Source organism: Physella acuta, unplaced genomic scaffold (genome assembly GCF_028476545.2).
Source record: "Physella acuta isolate Inbredline_101_S28 unplaced genomic scaffold, ASM2847654v3 ptg000838l, whole genome shotgun sequence".
Taxonomy (NCBI): Eukaryota; Metazoa; Mollusca; class Gastropoda; family Physidae; genus Physella; species Physella acuta.
The window spans coordinates 52,462-65,895 of record NW_026732355.1 but is presented as its reverse complement, the minus strand read 5'-3'; the positions used below and the strand labels follow the sequence as shown (position 1 = coordinate 65,895).

General features: G+C 42.6%; 1 protein-coding gene across 1 annotated transcript in view; it reads right to left on the bottom strand.

The window, feature by feature from the left end:
* LOC131951928 (protocadherin-11 X-linked-like) overlaps positions 1-13,434 on the bottom strand; it is a 67,639-nt gene that overhangs the window by 16,145 nt on the left and 38,060 nt on the right. The gene's annotated exons all lie outside the window — the stretch shown is intronic.

The window sequence follows — 13,434 nt, the reverse complement described above, 5'->3', positions numbered from 1 at the left end:
GAGGTGAATGGGGGATGGGGGGGGGGGGTAACCAGGAGATTGGTAATTAGTCATTAGGTGCCATTGTCGGCTGCCTCGAGTTCAAATTTTAGCATCAGCATGACCAGACGACAAGTCTCAACAACGCAGTAGTATTGGATAACCTCATCAATGCGCGCGCATATTCATCAGACAATTATACAATGAGGCTAGAGCACTTCATCAAGATAGGAGACACTACATTAACAAAAAAAAAATTACTATGAATAAATAAAACCATTTTTAAAAAAGTAAAAAAAAAATTATGACATTTTGTAAATTATCATCCTCTCATTGTCAGAGTTTCTCCAGCGGTGCCATTAGACGGCAACAGCCCCTCGCGTCATTAGCTGCACTCAAGTTTCTCCCCCCTTTCATTTCCGGTATACAGATGCATGCTAATTCACATGACCGCGCCCCATCACCGACCTTGACCCCCCTGCAGCTACGCCCCTGATAAGCTTAATTGCAAAGCAACAATAGCCCACTGACGAAGAAAATCAGTAGGCGGCCTCTAAAAGATTCCTAGCGAGGGAACCGGGGGTATTACCCGAGGGCGGATCGTTGAGATAACCGCGGAGCAGGCCGGGTGATCAATGGCTACTTAGGTCGTGGATATGGATACATATCCGGGGATCTTAGCCACACGACGTTGACATTTCAAGTTTGATGTGGAGGATAACTTTACCAGGACTGAAAGGTCAAAAACTGTACAAAAAAAAAGGAATTTCAGGTTCGGGTTTTAGTGTCATTGACTTGCAGATGGTATGTTCATATTATACATGCATGGAGGAGTGTTATCAAGTTGCAAAAAATACACATCAAATTGTTGAGTTTTTAATCATATCATGGAGTTTATCGTGACGCTCGTATTGTTGTGTATATCGTGACTCTCCTATCATAATGGTAGTCACGAAGTATCCGGCATCAAGAGCCAAAACTTTGTCCTCCCCCATTAAACTGGCGCCCCCATTAAACTGGCACCCCCAGTTAACTGGAACCCCACTAAACTGGTTACAAAACTAAACTGACGCCCCAACTAAACTGGCACGCCACTTATATAGTGCCCATAATAAACTAACACCCCAACTAAACTGACGCCCCCCTACTAAACAGGTGACAATACTAAACTGGCGCCCCCCACTTAACTGGCGCCCCCAAAAAACTGGCACCCCCACTAAACTGCCAATCTCACTTAACTGGCAACTCCACTTAACTGACACCCTACCCTTTCACATTCTGACGGACATTGTTAAAGCACCATAATAAAAAACAAAAAAAAAATTTAAAAACTTCTAAATGCACTAAAACGTAAGAAAATAAAATACTTTTTAAGTTAATATATTAGTAAAATCATTGGATACTAATATGTGTTAAAGATATTTTTTGTTATAAAGGTATTTTTTTTACATGTGCCCATTTCCACTCAACATACATACTTATCTACACCCAAATATCATCCTACTTACCTCAAACCAACATCCACAACCCAACCTCTACCCTCTAACTGCCATACCTTGGCAACCTGTCGAACCCAACCTGCAGGCTCTATCCTGCTTCTACCTTCTGCACCTCATCTTCTACAGCCGAACCCCAATCTCTAACCCCCAATCTCCACGCACCAACAACCTCGACCTTATCTTTCACCCCCCCAACCTCCAGCCCCCAACCTCCTGAACCCAACCTCCAGCTCCCAACCTCCAGCTCCCAACCTCCAGCTCCCAACCTCCAGCCCCCAACCTCCAGCCCCCAACCTCCAGCCCCCCTCCAGCCCCCAACCTCCAGCCCCCAACCTCCATCCCCCAACCTCCAGCCCCCACTCTCCCACCCCAACGTCTAGCCCCCACCCTCCCATCCCAACCTCCAGCCCCCACCCTCCCAACCTCCAGCCCCCACCCTCCCACCCTACCCTCTCCACCTCAACATCCGCCCATATTTATGTCCACGTAACGCCGGAACAATCCCCATCAAAATAATACCAGGTCCGGGCAAACACTTCCCCCCCCCCCCTTTTACTTCACGCCATCAGAATATCAATTGATGCTTTCAACCCGCTTTTCTTTACACCCCCACCCCCACCCCCTTTGAAAAATCAAAGACTCCGATTGTTCTAAAACCCGAACCAACATTAGAAATGGATCAATTAGCGATGCATGAAGGCTCCACGCCACCCATTCACCACTTGAGCCCCACGTTCAGCGCCATTGTGCTGTCTTGGCATCAAGTGTAAAATAGTTGCAAGACGCCCTTTTCTCTGGTCGCGTTCTTAAACTCGTTCTCCGGCAAGGAAAACGTAACGGTGGTTTAAATACGCGATAAATAAGCCAAACTTTGATCCGTTTGTTTTAGCGTCTGACGTGAAATTTCAAACGACAGGTTTAGATCCACTGATCCACTTAGTCTTTTAATGTCAAAACCTAGTACAGAGACGTAAATAAATTTGTTTATATATGCATATGTGTATGGATATCAGAGGCGTAGCGAGGGGGGGGGGGGGGGCGGGGGTGCGGACCTCACCGGGTGACACCATTTAGGGGGATGATACCAAGGCAAAAAATAGCAAAATATATAGAGAAAACTTTGAGGGGTGGGTGGTGCAAATCGAAAGTTTGGGGGGGGGGGGTGCAAATCGAAAATTTTAAAGTTTGTCCCCGGGAAGGGTCGCTACACAGTTAATTGCCGCACCGGGTGACACCCGACCTCGCTTCGCCACTGGTGGATATATTTGTGTTTATTTATTTAAGTAGAACTATTATCTTTCGTGTCACATATCTTTGAAGAATACCTACAAGTTAAAGCTTAATCCTGGGAATGGCGTGGGAGGAGGGCTCATGATTGCTAAGAAATCCCGAATTCGCACACTCATATGAGATGGGGAAACAGCAACCCATCTAGGGGAGATAACTTCACGATTTAACAACAGCTGCGTAACGCATTGATCTTGGATGGACAAAGGCTATGAAGGCAAATCCGAAATTGAAGTCAATGGGCCACATGACGCATACATTGTTGACATGTAATACTTACTTCTCTGAAAGGAAATCCCCTCGAATTTTACAGTTAAGAACGAAGAAGAAGAAGAATGAAGAAAAATTATCTTGTTTTCGTGTAAACATATCAACAAATTACATTTTATTTGTCTGATTTGTTAGCCAAATTATTTATTTAAAACGCAATTTGTTGTCTAAAAAATAAAAATAATCATTTACTTCCAAAAATTAAATTTAATTTTCATAAACTCATAATGCATTAATTTTAATTAATAGGATATGACAACATGTTTAGTATGTAATGATGTCCTATTATCTAAAATTTATGAATTCTGAGTTAATGAAAGATTAAAGCGGTCGCCATTATTCCCTTTAACCCTTGCAGCGCTGAAGCAGCTCGTCACTAATGGCCAACCATAGCATCACCAGCTTATCTGTCTACATAAAAATACGAAATTTTCCGATGGGCATGCAAGACATTATGGATGAAATGTCCCTGATTGTAAAAATGGAAACATCGACATTCCAATCCCGTCCGTACTCAATCGTTACTACAGGGCCAATCATATTGACCATTCATACCCCACATTTTACATCCACCTCACCCCACATTTTTCCTCCCTCCTTACCCCACACTTTCCACCCTCCTTACCCCACACTTTCCACCATCCTTACCCCACACTTTCCACCCTCCTAACCCCACACTTTCCACCCCACACTTTCCACCCTCCTTACCCCACACTTTCCACCCTCCTTACCCCACACTTTCCACCCTCCTAACCCCACACTTTCCACCCCACACTTTCCACACTCCTTACCCCACACTTTCCACCCTCCTTACCTTACACTTTCCACCCTCCTTACCTTACACTTTCCACCCTCTTCACCCCACCCTCCACCCTCCTTACCCCACACTTTCCACCGCTGGCATCGTTTCATCACCAATCCACCTCCACGCCTCCCCGCCCAACATGTCCCCCCACCCCCTCCCTCAAGACTTCCGCTCACCCATCCATCAATCATTAATCTCATATTATTTACAAAAATACGCCCTGATCCCACACGGAGGGGCACATTTGACTACTGGACCGGACAGAGTTTAGAGCAGATTTTAATTTTGTACGAAGTTCAGATTTTTTTTTAAACACAATCTGATGCAAGTGGCGATTTGGTGCAGGGGGACCGTGCAAATAGACATAGGTCGGTGTGAGGTTCTTCATTTAAAATAGCTGATCTCTTGAATGTGTGGTGGAATCAGAAGTCTTAAATCAGACTGCTGGTTCTGGGTACGGGAAGTATGCAGGAGTTAAATATTGGGATTGGTAAGTTTGCAGGAATTTAAGATTTGGGTTTGGATAGTCTGCGTCTATTAAAAAATTTGATTTTGTACTGTAATTAAGTTCAGCTGTGACGTCAAACGCTTTTGTTGTAATGACAGCCGTACACAGTGCTATCCATATAGAACACCTGAAAGTTCCATAGAATCAAGAACACATTCACTCAACTTCACCTGTCCATTATATGATAGGGCAGCGTGGTAGAGTGGTAGAGTACTTGGCTGCTAACCCGAAAATCTCAAGTTTCGAATCCATTTTCAAGTCAGTAGTACGTCCCTGAGTCCACTCAACTATGAAAGGTACATAAAACCTGTTAGTAAAGTAAAGGTTGTTGGGCATAGTGCTGACAAAACTATCCCTTAATATTAACTCGTCCCATAAACACGTGGACTCTACTTCACCTGTCCCATACGTCTAGACGTGAGCATGTACGATGATTCAACACCACTCAATTAACAGGATACGACAATATCTCAAACACATACAAAACAAAAACAAAGCAAATTAAAACATTTTTAATTTCTTACAGACGGGATTCACGTGAGGCTCACCCAGGAGTCGACACAACAGCACGTGTCCCCCCTCCCCCGAACCCCCTTGATGTCCAACCCTGATGCCTCATTTATATTTACGCGCGTAATAAGGGCGGCGGGCTGTGGGAGCCTCAGCATCGTATCCCCCCCCCCCTCGTATTTTATCATTAAGCATTGGCAGACCGCATGTCCCGTGGGGGTCGTGCAAGAAATTGACGAGACAAACACCACCGTTTTTAGCAACGGGTGTTTTGTTTTTTTTTATAAATCGGTCAAGACGTGGAATCCTTTTGTCTATACATCCCCTCTCTTTCTGATTCCCCAATTTCTCCTTCCTCCAATCCCCAAAACAGGGAATCCATTTGTCTATACATCCCCGCCTTTTCTCATTCATCCCTTCATCAGAAGAGGGAATCCATCTATTTATGGATCCCCTCCCTCTGTCATTCCTCCAATTCCAAGAACAGGGAATCCATTTTTCCATACATCCCCTCCCTTTCTCATTCATTCCTTCCTCTGAATAGGGAATCCATTTGTCCATACCCTCTTCCCCTCACCCCCAAACCCTTACCCCCTGCCTCCTGTTTTGCATACATTTATCCATCTATCTAACGAAACAAATTCCACACGGAGGACAAGATTTGAAGACAGTTTGATGTTAAAAGCTCAGCCACCCCTACCCTGTGTTATCTGCAGGGTCTAGCACCAAGGGAGCGAAGCAAGATTTTAAACGTTCCCTAAAAGGGTGTCTAGCTGGGATAGGGGCAACGCTCTTAAAAAATACAATTATTGTATTTAGACTTTAAACTTTTAACAAAGTTGTGTATTTAACGTGTTGTGAATATATATATATATATATGCATTTAACTTCTTGTGAAAATATATATCAAAGGCATTGTATAATTCGTTTATAGATTATTGGTTAAAGTTTAACATTTTGCTGTCATGAGTGTCTGTATATTTTATATGTTTTTTTGCAGTATAATTATTTTAATTTGAAATATATATTTCATTCAATAGTAATTTACAAGTAATTCAAGCGCAAATCATGTAGTATTCGTTTAAGGTTTAGTTTTCTATTGCATTTTTGTTCATCTTTTTTATATACATATTTTAGCCTATTTACATATATTATTCTAACCTATATAAAGTTCAAGTTAGACCAGTGTTAGAAGCAGAGTGTTTGTGTTTTATGTTTTAACACAGCATTTCACCATTACCCACTCTAGCCAGGTACCCATTTTAGCTGGGTGAACTCGAGGATGCAACATTAAAAATCTACTGTCTATATGTACACTTATTTCCATATCGGCGAGAATAACTTAGAACCTGTTCGCTGACGCTTTATGAAAACCCAGGTGTTTTGGTTCACGGCCACGTGCTCTACGACTCAACCACTCCGCTCCCGTCTCCTTGTTCACATCACATCCCTACATAAATCATCAACAATTATACCCTCATATATTATTCATGTCTATAACATGTCACTGTAGTAGCTTCAAGCCTGATGTACTTGATCTCTCGTCAAACTGCTGAAAGGGTGAATTGATTAATTTTTTTGTGTATTTACTTCAGCAAATAAATAGCTGAAAGCATTTCGCCTCTGTTGTACACCTGCCTGTTTGCGCACCGCTGCGGCGCGCTAATGCACTGCCTCACACTGCTAGTGAGCACTAAACACTATTTTTCTCTCTGTACAGTGAGTATTAGGACACTTAACGTTAATATAAGAGGGGGTGGTAGGACTAGGGTGTGAGAGGGTAGGAGTTGATTAGTTAGCGTGTGATCTGGGGTCTTCTGGAACTATTACATCACTGGGGCTATTTATATCTTGGTATACCTATAATACAACATTCGAGAAAATAAAAGATGTGTGACGGTGTGGTAAAATGGTAGAGCGTGTGAATGCAAACCCAAAAATTGCGAGTTCAGAACCAGGGGTGGAATCAGTACGACGTACCTGAGTCAACTCAGCTCTGATTTGTACCTTATTCACGTTAGGAAATGTAAAGGCGGGTGGGCACAGTGCTGACCATACTATTTATTTATATGCCGAGATTACAGGAACAGGTAAACTCTACTTCAGCTGCACCATGGACCGTCAGGTTCGAAAAGAAACTTTACTTTTACTTGCTATTCCCATAAAACAACATACGTTAATTCTACAATTTACGGGCCTTTGATTGCTGCCCTTTCAACCCCCATTATAATCCACCACTGGGGTGTTGGTAGATTTGATTAGAGGGAGAAACGGAAATGTCTAGGCCACCTTTAAAATCATGACATGTTATAGCATCACTGATCTCGTCAAAAGGTAAATTAACTTTCATTACGATCACATTATATTTTACGATATGACGCAAAGATGTCTACCCTCTATGTAGCAGTACACACTAAACAGAAACATATTTAGGAAATAGAAGAGGCCTGTGACGATTCGGGGTGTGGGTGTGTGGGGTGGGGAGGTGTTGGGAAAATGGCGGAAGCTGGCGCTAATGGTGCAGTCGTGGGGTTTAAAAAACGGATCGAATTGAAATGAATTGATACGTTCTGCGATTTGTACCCCCCCCCCCCCCCATCCCCAGTACATCTGATGACGGTTTCCTTGCCCCTTCCCTCCCCATACTCCCATAACGTGGGGGTAGAATCTAGGTATTATTATGCACGACATGTGGCTAACTTGTCATGGGGGAATATAAAATACGACGAGGGGGGGGGGATGTGAATGTGGTCATAAGCTCATACACGTTGGACGGTCAAATGTGATATTAACGATTATAATCTGGACGGCTAACTGAAGCATTGGTGAGTACAGAAGGGACGGTCAAATGTTACATTGACGATTATAACAGAACATTTAACTGCAGCTTTGGCAAACACAAAATGGATGGTCAAATAAAACTTTGACGAATGCCTTTCACTTTAAAAAAGGCTATGATTGTTAGATATAAGAATCATAATTCCAATTGGAATCGGATGTTTCAGGATCTCAACAAAAAAAAAAATTAACAACAGAACAGAACATGCTGACTTTAAAATGTTTTGTGAATACAAAAGATTATAGCGTTATGTGCTACTTCAAAAAATGTAAAATATTTTAGTTCAGATGTTTTCATTCGGCGCTAAATTTATTTTTACAAAGTACTGTGTTGCTGACTTAGCGCTGACGTTTCAATGGGCTTCAAATCTAGGTCTGGAACTGGCTATGTTTTATTTGCCATAGGACGAGACACGATGGGACAAATGACCACGACACTACCAGACTCAACCAACTGACCACAAGACTGCTAGACTAGACCAATAGACCACCAAACCAACAGACCACCAAACCAACAGACCACCAAACCAACAGACCACCAAACCAACAACCACCAGGCCAACATCTACCAAACAAACAAACAAACCACCAAACCAAGAAACCAAGAAACCAACACACTACCAAACCAACAGACCACCAAACAGACAGACCACCAAACCAACAGACCACCAAACCAACAGACCATAACCGCTTCGCTTCAGTAAAACACAACAACGCCATTTTACAGTCAAACCACTCCATGAAAAAAAGACCAAGGCTAAGTTCCTTTTCCACTGTGAAAAAAAAACAAGTATTGGTCATGCATGGATAAAAACAAGCATTTGTCATGCTTGGATGGAGTCCAGACTCAACTCAGTGAATCAGTAAACCGTCTGGCATTGTATTCGTCCCAGTTCGTTCATACGCCAAGGCCAGAGAAGTAAACACACTTGATAATCTACTCAATGGTCTACTATACAACAAGCTGGAAATTTTATTATTGGCGTTCATTTGTAACGGTAAATAGTTCTTGTCTTTTTTCCTTATACCCCGAAGGTCGGTGAAGTATTAATTAATAGAGAAAGCCACTTCCATCGACGGTAGAACGAGAAATTAACCTACAGCACAATTGGCACTTGTCACTACTTGTCAGTGACATTTGTCTTAGAGCATGGCCACAAGATGTATTACATGAGAGTGAAATCGTTGTGGTGTTCGATTGTAGCAGTACATACATGCTGCTGTGGTTTGGTGTGTTGGTGTGCGTTGGTGAAGGCAAGTTTTCGCGAGATAATGGTTAGCTTACTGGTTACATTAACATTCTTTTTCGCAACGAGAAAAATGGCCCGTTGAGGAAGCATACAATGGGCGCTAGGCTGATAGTGCTGTCTCTTTTCTCTAAACTAAAACCACCCCACCCCCCCACCCCCCCACACACACACCACCCCCTCCCCCCCCCACCCCCCCCAAAAAAATACATGTCTACCGTCCCATTCAACGAAATATAATTATATACTTTTTCCAGTGTCCGCCCCCTCCCCGAAAATTCTACCCCCGCCACCGAAAATTTCAAGTACCCGCACCCCTCTCCGTGGAGGAAAAAGTCTGAAAGAAACACTGGTGTCGCGCATAGCCACTACGCGAAGAATTGCATTAAAGAAATTGCAAGAAAACCACTTTTTAGATTAGACACATTAATTAGGCGGTAATTTTATTATAGAGTATCGATGAGGAAATTTCTTTTGAGTTGGGGAGGGGGGGGGGGCTCAGACGTTCTTACGCGGGGGTGGGGCTTCGCCCCTACCCGAAGAATTGTATGAAAGAAACTCTTCACGCAAACCACTTAGATTAGACAAAATTGCCTTTTATTCAATGTTTACTCGAGAATCAATGACGTCATATTACTGTGTGCACTCTCCGGCTTGACTCTGTGCTAAATGTGGCGACGTCATACTTCGTTTTTCGAATTACTATGCAGGTTTTTAATTTGCTTGTGTTTTCTCTAGAGCGTTCTTGTCAGATAGATACACAGACAGCGAAACTATTATTATAGACGAGAAAAATGGCCCGTTGAGGAAGGATACAACGGGCGCTAGGCTGATAGTGCTGTCTCTTTTCTCTAAACAAAAACCACCCCCATCCCCCTCCCCCCACATACACACCACACCCCCCCACCCCCCCACCCCCCACCCCCCAAAAAAACATGTCTACCGTCCCATTCAACGAAATATAATTATATACTTTTTCCAGTGTCCGCACCCTTCCAGAAAACTCTACCCCCGCCCCCGAAAATTTCAAGTACCCCCACCCCTTTTCGGGGAGGAAAAAGTCTGAAAGAAACACTGGTCGCATTTGTAGATCATACAAACTAAAGGAAGAATCTGGGTGGGGCTTCGCCCCTACCGGAAGAGAGGAAAAAGTCTGAAAGAAACACTGGTGTCGCGCTTAGCCACTACGCGAAGAATTGCATTAAAGAAATTGCAAGAAAACCACTGTTTAGATTAGACACATTAATTAGGCGTTAATTTTATTATAGAGTATCGATGAGGAAATTTCTTTTGAGTTGGGGAGTGGGGGGGGGGGGGGAGGTCAGATGTTCTTACACGGGGGGTGGGGCTTCGCCCCTACCCAAAGAATTGTATGAAATAAACTCTTCACGCAAACCACTTAGATTAGACAAAATTGCCTTTTTATTCAATGTTTACTCGAGAATCAATGACGTCATATTACTGTGTGCACTCTCCGGCTTGATATTTTTTTCTACTATATGACGTCGTACTTCGTTTTCGTTTCACTGTGTGAGTTTTTAAATTGCTTATGTTTTCTCTAGAGCGTTCTTGTCAGATAGATAGATACATACACAGACAGCGAAACTATTAGTATTAATATTTGGGTTGGCTTACTAGTCACATAATTTTTAAATTTTCGCGATATTTGGGTTGGCTTACTAGTCTTCATTTTCGCGAGATGTAGGATGACTTACAAGTAACTCGATTTTTTTCATTTTCGCGAGACGTTGATTGGCTTTCTAGTCACTTAACCTTTTCTTTTTCGCTAGATGCTGAAGTTTTATTTATTTATTTATTGCTAGATTTGTTGCTTTTCATATCGAGGGATAATATTTTCTCGTGAATCAACGATCTGTAGAGTAATGTCACGTACATAGTGCTCTCTCGTGAATCTAATTCTAAAAATGTTTTCACGTGTTAAATATGTGAGCATGTTATTGGTCCATTCAAATGGCAAAAGTTCATTTGGTTACCAACCTGGAAACCGGATGTCGAAATAAAGGAAAGGGCGACTAAAGACAACCGGCATTCAATTTTTTTTCGTTTTTAACTGTACTATATTGAAGGGGATACCCTCCAATGTAATAACGTATTACGTGTCCACATTTTATCAGCCAAATAGTGAACTTAATTTTCCCGGGATCCGAACTCGAGACTTTTGAGGGGGACTGGGAAAGCTGGCCAATGTCAGACAGAATTGAGAGAACTTTGTTGTCTCCCCTCACGCCGAAGATCCTAACAAGTAACCAGCACAAGAATGAATACGACATTTTTCTTCTATCAGACACGTGACGCCGCACCTGATTTTATTTTATGCTGATGCACCCCCCCCCCCCCACCCTCTCCCCTCTGTTCGATCCCCGGGTTTGAAAGCGCCGTTAAGTGAATCTAACGACCATCGTTCAACGGGTCGGGCAGCCCTATGACGTGGGTATCTCGAACAACAAACACCGCCGTGTCTCGAACAACGAACACCGCCGTGTACCGAACAACGAACACCGCCGTGTCTCGAACAACGAACACCGCCGTGTACCGAACAAGACGAACAACCTCCCTCATCAGATCGTCTCGCCCAAACTTCACCCAAGCTCAAGTTGTTTTCACGATGTGCCGGTCGTTGCCGGCTATTCACGGCAAAAAAAAAAAGGGGGAAGCTAATCACGGCTATTGATTGATTGCTATGAATACAATTTCCTTGTTAATGTATGCATTAATTTTTTGATTCATGTGACAGGTTCTTGGCGCGGAATGATTTTTTCCTGGCGCGTTGTCCGCCCCTGCATGACGTGACGACCACCAATCAGAGCGACGTAAACAAACATATTCTCGCGCTGGCGGTGTGAAGGGAGGTAATAAATGCTGAAGGACTACATTTCCCTCTCGTAGAATCTCAAGATGGCGGCTATTGTATGAAGATGCAGACGTCACGCGCGCGCATTGATTCGCGAAAATTTACAAGTCAAATTATTAAAGCAGTTGTGTCAAAAAATCTTATCGACATTCTGAATTGTTAATTTTTCATGATTTAGACAGGAGTGGAAAACAATGCTATGCTGTCTTTCGGACTTTTCTATTATTATTTCTCTCATTATTATTATTGTTGTTGTTGATATTGTAATTACTATTTTGGTTACTATTATTATTAACATTATTATTAATAATGTAATTATTATTATTGTTGCTATTACAGTTATTATTATTATTATTAATATAGTAATAGTAGTAGTAGTAGTAGTAGTAGTAGCAGTAGTAGTAGTAGTAGTAGTAGTAGTAGTAGTAGTAGTAGTTTTAGTACAATAGTAGTACTAGCTGTAGTAGTTGTGGTAGTAGTAGTGTAAATTAGCATCAGAGAAATGTATAATCGGTGTAGTGTATAAAGTCAAATCTCAGTTTTCAAACTTCTCAAAAAATTACCTACACTTCCGTTACGTTATGGTACATGGCCATTTTCAAAAACCAAAAGCTCAGGTTATTATCGATAATTTCCAGTTTTCTACAGGTCAGGGTGGGACTTAGGTTAAGCTTTGATGATATGGGTTGTAGTGTTCCAACACACAAACACCACCCCTACCCTTAAACCCAAACACCAACCCGCTCACAACACCCCTCCCACAACACTCAAACAACACCCCTCCCACAAAACACCACCCCTCCCACAGCACAAAACACCTCCCCTCCCACAAAACACCACCCCTCCCACAGCACAAAACACCTCCCCTCCCACAAAACACCACTCCTCCCACAAAACACCACCCCTTTCACAGCATAAAACACCACCCCTCCCACAAAACACCACCCCTCCCACAGCACAAAACACCTCCCTTCTCACAGCATAAAACACCACCCCTCCCACAAAACACCACCACTCCCACAGCACAAAACACCTCCCCTCTCACAGCATAAAACACCACCCCTCCCACAAAACACCACCCCTCCCACAGCACAAAACACCCCCCCCCTCCCACAAAACACCACCTTCCTACAGCACAAAACACCACCGCTCCCACAAAACATCACCCCTCCCACAAAAAATCACCGCTACCACAACACCAAACACCACCCTCCCCACCTTCACACTTTTTAAACACACTCCAGTCCTTAGCCCGGTGATCGCCAATTTCGTACCCTCTCCTAGGTTTGATTTGATTGGTGGGTAAATAATTGGATCGAAGCGTCGATTGATCAAACATAATCAATGCTTTAGTTAACCAGGCACTGGTAATCGAATACGAAAAAGATCGTAAATCAAATAATTAAACTCGAGTCGGACACATTTCGTAGTCGATCCCAGTTTAAATAATCGACTTTGATTATGTCCACAAGTAAGAATTTTATAAACACTTCTGTTTTTATCTTTCAAAATGTCCATTTTAAAAGTGAAAATAATTAAATATAAGAGATGTAGGCTTCTGATGAGAGAAAACAGATGATATACTAGAATCATATAAAATCAAAACAAGTAGTATAAAT